We start from the raw sequence: 8,609 nt of genomic DNA on the forward strand, positions 1-8,609 counted from the left end.
AATAACTGAGTTTTTAAATAAATTTCAATTCATTTAAATTGCTCTCAAATGAAGGATACTTCTCTATTATATTTTCTGATTATAAAATGTATCAAACATTGCTCATAAAGTATACATACATATATATATAATCCAATTTAAACATATTTCACCAGGCTAATTAATGAAGGTTACCATTTAATCTTTTATGAAGATAGTGAAAAATATGACTTTACCTGCATCTTTTTTTTCTTTTAGACACAGGGTTTCTCTGTATAGCCCTCGCTATCCTGGAACTCACTTTGTAGACCAGGCTAGCCTCGAACTCAGAAATCTACCTGCCTCTGCCTTTGCCTCCCAAGTGTTGGGATTAAAGGAGTGTGCCACCATCGCCTGACTTTCTTTTCTTTTCTTTTCTTTTCTTTTCTTTTCTTTTCTTTTCTTTTCTTTTCATTTCTTTTTTTTTCTCTAGGATAATCTTAAACTCTCAGTTTGACCTTCCCAAGTATTGAGAATATAAATGTACAATCTTATGTGTCAAGGATGTGGGAACATTCCTCCATTGCTGGTGTGAGTACAAACATGTAAAACCACTTTGGAAACAAGTTTGGTGGTTTCTCAGAAAACTGGGAATAGTTCTACCTCAAGAACCAGTTATACCACTCCCGCACATATACCTAAAAGCTGCTCCCCAATCCCCCAAAGACACTTGCTCAACTATGTTCATAGCAGATTTTCTTATAATCGACAGAAACTAGAAACAACCTAGATGTTTCTCAACTGAAGAATGGATAAAGAAAATGTACATCTACACAATAGAGTACTATCAGCTATTAAAAACAAAAGCATCATAAATTTTGCAAGCAATTGGATGGAACTTAATAATATCATCCTGAGTGAGGTAACTCAGACCCAAATGGACACACGTGGTATTTTTTAAAAAAAGTATATATTAGCCATAAAAGACAGGATAACCCTTATCAGATTCAAAGAGGCTAAACAGACAAGGATGTTTGAATCTCACTTAGAACAGTGAATAGGTGAATAAAACAGTTATAAGAGGCAGAAAGAGGAAGGTAAATGGGAGGGAATGGGGAAGGGGAATGAGTTGGGTGATTCAGGATTAGGTATGGGGAGGAACAGGAAAGATGGTTATGAGAATGAATGGAAATTTGCAACTGACAGGAGTGGAGATATGGAGGGGCATCTCCAGGAGGTGACAGAGACCTGAGATAAGGGAGGCACCCAGGAATCAATGGAGTATTCTTAGCTCTCTTAGCATATGGGATATAGAACCTGAAGAGGTCACCTCCTGTAACCTGGCCAGAACCCCATTGGACCCATAGGGACACCAAACCACCAACAACACTTTTGACTCAAAATTTATGCTGTCTACAAAAATTCCAGGGATGGGGGATGGAGGAGAGACTAAGAGAATGTCCAATTATAACCATCCCAATGAGAAACACATCCTATGGGCAAGCACCAATCCCTGACACTATCAATGAAAATCTGTTCTGCTTGCAGATTGGAGCTTAGCATGACTGTCCCCGGAGAGGGCACAAGCAGTAGCTGAGTCAGATGCATGCAGACAACCACAGCCAAACACTGAATGGAGCTTGGGGACTCTTATGGAAAAGCAGAAGAAAGTTGTGTGGGCTCCTAAGGAAATAAGAACTCCACACAAAGACCAACAGAGACAACTCTCCTGGTTACTTGGAGCTCTCAGAATCTGAACTACCAACCAAAACACATACATGAGCTGGACCTAGACCTCCTCAAACATATGTAGTAGATATACAGCCTGGTCCATGTGGATTCTTAATAACTGGAGTGGGGGCTATCCCAAAAGCTAGTACCTGACAATGGGATATGTTCTTCTAGTTGGGCTGCCTTATCTGGGTTCAGTGGGAGAGGATATGCCAGGGTTGGGGGAGACCCAGATTTGCCTCAACATTCTTAGATGATAAGGGGAAGGGTTAATGTGGGTAAGAATTGTTGGAAGGAGTGATGCATGTCAGTGAGTGGGAAGCAAGGTGAATAAACAAGTAAATAAAACAAAAAGATAACCAATGTGTATAGAAGAAAAAAAAAACATCCTGAATTACACCACTGTGAGTTGGTATGAGATGGAAAATTGGAAGGTTGGCATTCAATGCACTCCAACAGCTATATCTTCCATGAACTATGCTTTCCTTTAGGAATATAAGAAGCTGAACCGTACTGCAACTAGTAGATGACAAACTTCATCGTGTATCAAAATTATCTGAAGAGTTTATTAAACCACACAGAGTGCTGTCCTTGAATCATTCATTTATTCAGTTTTTGCTTCATTGTGGAGAGTGAAGTCCTAGATTTGTTTGAACAAACCCACTTGTAATACCAATACTATTGTGTGAGAGATACTGGATTTTGCAAACCAGTGTTTGTATGGGGAAAACACAAGTAATTCATAGTATGGAAGAGAATTGGGGCATACTTTTATTGACCAAGAATTGTACATTTAAATGTAATATTATTCTCTAGATAAATTTTTTGAAATACATAATGTATCTTACTACATTGTCTGTTCGTGCTTAGTATAACATTGTCTAAGTTGTTACAGCTATATTGGGTATTTTAGTTCTAGAAGAAGGAATAACACACCTTTTCTTTCTCTAAAAGTTCTTATCATTTTATGCTAACATATACAAATTTGATGTAAGTATATTTGCCACATTTGAAAAGCTTAAACTCTCTATTAGGCATTCAAGTATGTTCTCAATACAATTAAATAACAGTTTAGGGAATATTGTTGTCTTAAGAGTATTGAATTTTCCAAGAACAAGCATATTTCTACATTTGTTTAGTATGCTCCTGAATTTTTCAGCAGCATTTGAATATTTTTCTCATGTAGATATTGTGAATTCACTGAGTATCCCTGGTGAATTTATGTATTTGTTTTTCTTACAATGGATCTCTTGGTGCATATTTTCCCCCTAATTCATTGTTCCCCTTTATAAAACAGAAGTTCTGATGTTCACATTATGTTTTCCTTACCAGCTGCCTTTTTAAGTTGTTTAGTTTCTCTTTCAGTCAATTTTGATATCCAAACATTTGAACATACCATTAGTAAACACTGCTGATTTTGTTTCACTTCTGTCAATACCTCTTCGCTGCCTTCTAGTCCATTTGCTTCAGGGCATTGTCAAATAATGGCATTGCTTATTGATTCACTCTCTGTCTTCTGAAAGAAGATGGCTAGCAAAGCTTGAATGTTCCTTATGTTCAAGAGCTGAACATAAAATTTAGGATGAACACTTCTCTGTACTAAATTCACAGAGAAGCAGAAGTTCTGCATATTTGCCTTAGGCCAGAACCTTTCAAAGTAGAATATCCAGTGAGTTCTTCAGATATGTTTTTGCATCATATGTAATAGAATCTGTGTAATACCACACATAGTAGAATGTGGATGTTGATGCTGTGTACTACATTTATAATTTTTTATCTTGAATATTTTACGTCAGTATTGATAACCGTAACAGTAGTTCTTATGGAAAGTCACCATACAATAAATATTATTCCAATATAACTATATATAATATATATGTGTACACGTGTGTATATGAAGCTTAATATGCATATGCAACATTCAACTCAGGTGTACATTTCTATTCATTTTACAAATAAGTCAAAGAAGTAGACTTTAATTCTACTAAGGTAACACTAAAGGATATATATATATATATATATATATATACATGAAATAAGCAATTCTGCTCTTAATTTTGTACTGTGTAATGTTTTCTATATTTTTAAGTACAGAAATAGTGCAAGAATAACCTTCAGAGCAAGCAGTTGTGCCTATGTGTTAGATACGTAATTTCTTTTATCACATTCTTGATATTTTTTCTAGATGTTTGATACCATAATCCTTCACTACTATGTGTCATAGCACATCTATTATCTCAGTTTGCCTGATTGTAAGGGAACAAATATCTGAGATCATTGAGTACTGAGCCTATGATTCTTACTACACAGTTTTCAACACTAATTTTTTCATCTCCAAATGCAAAAACTAATTCTTATTTTTTAAACTTTTACTTTTATTATTGTATGCTATCTTTCCTGTTTCTCTTTTTTCCCTCCACACCCTCTCACAAACCCCCATTTCTCCCATTCAATTTTATAGTCTTTTTGTTATGTCAAGTGTTTTATACATATATATATATATATATATATATATATATATATATATATATATATATACAACCTGAATAGTGTGTATATTATTTCATGAATGTTTTTTTCATGGATGATCTTTTGGTATTGACTACCCAATTGGCATGCTTTTCTGAAATTCTATATGTATGGTTTAAGGTTGGTAGAATTTTCCCACTCTTGATCAGCAAATCTATTATTGTAGCCATTGCTCACCTCATGCTTAACAATTAATACTGGTGAGATTTTATGAGTGTATAGTCTGATGTTACCAGATGATACAATTTTACACTAAACTCCATGATCCTCTGGCTTTTACAGGCTTGTTGTTCCTTCTTCTGCAATGTTCCCTGAGAGCATACAAATAACAATAAAAAGATCTCAAACATTAATCACGAGAAGCCTTCATCAAGTTGTCCTATAATAGTCTCTTAGTATTGTCCTTGCTTGCTCCTCAGAGGTGAAAGGTAAATCCATAATATTGAAGACTCATGCACTTCAGATGCAAGATACAAAAGCCTTGGGTTGGGATTGACCTTATAACCTCCTTCCTAAGAACTAACTTTCACAGTCCCAGAGAAAACCGTTAAAGCTTCCAAAGGAGTTAAACAAACAAGAGTCTTATCCAACTCTGATGGCTATGAATCAGAACAACAGTTAACATGTCACAGTAACATTAAAGGTGCATTAGTGGCATGCATACTTTGGCAGTATCCAAACGCTCTCTAATTGGACTTAATCCCTGCTCACTGAGGGAAACCACATCTGGTACTACTAATAATATTTTTCCTTATCCACATATAAGTGTAGCCCTCACCTCTCATCAAGGATACTGTTCTTTGTAATAGATTGAGATCAATAAAAACACACACACAAATAATCAAAATGCATAGTTGTGAAGCACAGTACCAAGGAGTACATCTACAAAGTCCCTCCCTAATGTCTTTATAAGACTCAAAATTGTTTACTTATGACTATGTGTCTTAGTCAGGGTTTCTATTCCTCCACAAATATCATGACCCAAAAGCAAGTTGGGGAGGAAAGGTTTTATTCAGCTTACACTTCCACTTTGCCATTCATCACCAAAGGAAATCAGGACTGGAACTCAGTTCAGGAAGCAGGAGCTGATGCAGAGGCCATGGAGGGATGTTACTGCCTTGATTGCTTTCTCATAGTAGCCAAGACTACCAGCCCAGGGATGGCACCACTCACAATGGGCCCTCCTCCCTTGATCACTAATTGAGAAAATGCTTTACAGCTGGCTATCATGGAGGCATTTTGCCACCTGAACCTCCTTTCTCTGTGATAACTCCAGCTATTTCAAGTTGACACACAAAACCAGCCAGTACTCTATGTTTTAATTAGTTAAAATCTGTTTACTTCAGGTTGTATGTTTGTGTGTCTGCCCCCAATGTGGATGTATACCCACAGAAGACAGAAGATCCCGTGGGATCCTCTTAGCTACAATTTCAAGAAGTTGTGAGCTGTCAAACCAGGTGTTAAGAATGAAAACTCAGGTCCTCTAGAAAGGCAGCAAGTGTGATTAAGTAGTGAGCATTCCTTTCTGTCCTTGATCTTAAGCATTATTCCAAATATTCCAGGATTGCTGGTAAAGTATTTGTGTGCTAAAATCATAGAGGATAAACTATCTTTCTTTTCTGTTTTTTCTTTTTCTCTCTCTCTCTCTCTTTTTTTTAGAAAACATTTTTATTAGATTTTTTTCTTCATTTACATTTTAAATGCTATTCCCAAAGCCCCCATGTACCTTTCCCCTGCCCTGCTCCCCCAACCCACCCACTCCTGCTTCCTGGCCCTGGCATTCCTCTGTACTGGTGCATATGATCTTCACAATACCAAGGGCCTCTCCTCCCATTGATGGCCGATTAGGCCATCCTCTGCTACATATGCAGCTAGAGACACAGCTATGGGGGAGGAGGGTTACTGGTTAGTTCATATCGTTGTTCCTCCTATAGGTTTGCAGACCCCTTTAGCTCCTTGGGTACTTTGTCTAGCTCCTTTATTAGAGGCGCTGTTGAACCTTCTTTCTTATGATTGGTCGCTGATCAAACCATGACCTGAAATTGCAGGGTTTCCATGGTGCTCAAAAAAATGAGACCAAAACCTGCCTCTGGTGGGGATATAACATCGTAAAATGCCTGGAACATCATAAGATTAATATTTAGATGGAATACACACACACACACACACACACACACACACACACACACATGTCATTGTGTCCTCCCTTAAGAATTAATTCAAGAGGCTTCTTTCTTTTCTCTGATAGTAGCCATTAGGTGAGCCAAGATGGTTGCATACAAATACATCCAAGGAGCTATGGAGGAAGAAGCAGTCCATTGTGATGGGCTTTTTTTCTGAGGGTTTGCTGCTGGGGATACCGCCAGCTCTCTGCCCTGCACAGGGATCCCCGCCCCGCCCAGTCTGATAAAGCATAAACAGGATAAGCAAGTTTATGTCATTTGCAGTTTTTGTGTCTACCGTGGTGGTTGCAAACTCTGGGTTGCTAAGGGTGCAAATTATGGCAAGCCTGTCCACCATGATGTTAAACAGCTAAAATTTACCTAAAGCCTTCAGTCTGTTGCTGAGGAGAGAGCTGGACTCCATTTTGGGGCTTTGAGAGTTTTGAATTTGTACTGGGTTTGTGAAGATTCCACATCTTTGAGCTTATTCTCTTTGATCTACCCCATAAAGCTCTCAGAAGAAATTCTAACATCAAACCAGTCCACAAGCACAGAGAGATGCATGGGCTGGCATTTGCAGGCTGCAGGTACCATGGTCTTAGAAAGGGCCACAAGTTCCACCACTCTATTTGTGGCTTTCCCCTAAAGAAGATAGAATACTCTGAAGTTTCACAGTTAATACACATACTATTTGTAAAATTCATACCAAATTAACAATTTACGACAGTCAAAAAAAAAAGAGTTAATTCAAATGGGGGCTCTGAAGATTGAGTAGTGACTAAACCGGAGATCATTCAATCCAGAGAACCTACCCAAACCAAGTGTAGTGATGTAATTGTGCAATCCAAGTACTGGAGCAATAGTGACAGGTGGCTATTGGGAGCTCACTACCAGCCAGCCTAGCGTACTCAGATAACCTGAGTCATTGAGAGAGGCTATATCAAAAGTCAATGTAGAAAGCAACTGATAATTAGCAACTAAGTTGACCTTAGGCCATCACACACACACACACACACACACACACACACACACACACACACACCCCTAGATGAACACTTGCAAATACACCTGCATATGTGAATACATTGAGAGGGGGGAGGGAAGGGAGAGGGCCATAGATAGAGAAGGAGAGAGAGAAATAATTAGTTCAAATGAGCCAATTAATCACTGAACAGAAAGGCTCCTCATAGGAAGGGGTCTGTTCTAGGAACTTTAGAATCCAGAATAAAGCCAATCTACATCCCTAGGAGAGCACCTCAGTGGCCTCTCTACATGACTGCCATGCTTGCCATTAGCAGAGTTTCTCACAATTTATAACAAACTCTGCTGATTGTCTAAAATAATTTCTGGTCTCATTTGAATTCATTTGACAAACCTTACAAGGCCTGGAGAGGTAAGTGTAGGCAAAAAGAACACCCTAGGAAATGATGCATATGAAACAACAGGGACACTACATTACTATACTGGTTTAAGTTACTATGCTGGGAATGACTCATAGTTGAATGCTTGGTCTCCTGTTAGTGCAACAGTTTGGGAAAGATTCAGACAGAGGAGGTACATTACCCTGGGTGAGCTTTGAGTCTTCAGTAGTCCACAGGAAGTTCACTCTCAGGCTCTCTGCCTGACGCCCAGTGGATCAGAATACATACAAGGTTCTCAGCTACTGCTCATGTCTTGATGACCATGGGCTAAACCCATAAACCTGTAAACAGCCCCCCCCCCCATTAGATGATTTATTCTATAAGATCCTTGTGACCATCCTGGTAGTTTGCAAACTAGTGTGAACTGAACTCACAGATAGATCCCTGCTTTGGTGTCCTAAGTACTGGCATTAGTCATGTAACTTCAAAGCTATAACATAGTTTTCTTTCTGTTTCATATTTTTATTTAATTTAAATATCATAAATTTCCCAAGACACTGATGTCTTCATTATCATTTTAATGAATATATAACTTAGTATGCAGATGTACTATATCCATACTTCTTTTTTCATAAGAACAGAATATTTTCCAACTTACCACTTTATAATATAAACAGTTCATGAGTTCACATTATTTTTATATTATTTTGAATGTATGTCACATTTTACTTTGAGGAATGGAGTACAGTGTGCCAAAGTTATTATTCATGGATAAAATATATAAATTTTTGATGATTACCTACTATGTTGCCAAATTGCTTTTTCTTTAAATTGGTCCAATTGATTCAAAGATTGGCAATAAATGAAT

At 37.7% G+C, this 8,609-nt stretch overlaps 1 pseudogene; it reads left to right on the plus strand.

Moving 5' to 3' along the window:
* Gm13811 (predicted gene 13811) lies at positions 6,449–7,110 on the plus strand (annotated as a pseudogene).

This window comes from Mus musculus, chromosome 2 (genome assembly GCF_000001635.26).
Source record: "Mus musculus strain C57BL/6J chromosome 2, GRCm38.p6 C57BL/6J".
NCBI lineage: Eukaryota > Metazoa > Chordata > Mammalia > Rodentia > Muridae > Mus > Mus musculus.